Consider the following 952-nt stretch of genomic DNA (forward strand, 5'->3'; position numbering starts at 1 on the left):
CATTTTTAATGCCTCCCTCCTCAGTGACCTCAGGTCTGTGGGGGAGGAAAGAGGGTCCACACTGGCAAGGAAGGTGTAGACATGGGCTGTCTGGCAAAGCCTCCGAATACCTTCGAAGATTCAAAGGTCCTAGAGGGATTTTTGCTGTCTGCACCCAGTCTGCCAGGACACGCTGTTTGGGTCACAATAGCACCATCATTCAGAAATCTCCAGTCATGTTTGATCAATCACAGGTGACCAATTCCTGGTTCCTGAAACCAAACCAGGGGAGGGAGGGAGCTCCAGCACAGGGGACCATGTCAACTTCCTCATGCTACATTGATCACAAGATGCAGCTTAGAGCAGCACCTCTGTGGACATCTCTTCCTTCCTTTCTTCCTTCTGAGACAGCACCCAGCACTGGCTGTAATCTGAGCTGCTCAACAGATTATCTGCTCAGGATTTTATATGGTCGAAACCAAAGCGTCTACCATCTGGGCTCTTTCTGGGCTGAGGAAAGACCCTGTTCCAGGCTTTTCAGAGTGACAGCAGGCTCTAGTTCCTTGAGGTTGTTGGCGGGGGGGTGGGGGGGGTGGGGGTGTCCTGGGTCCTTGCAGGTGTCAGCAGAAGTCATCCTTGGCTCCTCATGGCCACTTTGGTCTCTTGGGTCTGCACTACCTCCAGGCAAGAGAGGGGCCAGGGCCTTTACTCACTCTGGTCTCTCTGGCTGTCTTTCTACTCCTGAGACAGTTCCTGTGTTTCAGGACTCATGTAACTAGATTAGATCCTGATTACCAGGGTATCCAATTCAAGGTCCATGATCCTTTTAATTTTTAAAATTATACGCATGTGTTTGCTGGCATGTATATTGTGCACCATGTGCATGTCTGGTGCCCATAGATGCCAGAAGAGGGTGTCCACCCCTTGGAACTGGGGTTACAGACTCTTGGGAGCCACTATGTGGGTGCTGGGA

The sequence above is a fragment of the Peromyscus eremicus genome, chromosome 13, assembly GCF_949786415.1.
Source record: "Peromyscus eremicus chromosome 13, PerEre_H2_v1, whole genome shotgun sequence".
NCBI lineage: Eukaryota > Metazoa > Chordata > Mammalia > Rodentia > Cricetidae > Peromyscus > Peromyscus eremicus.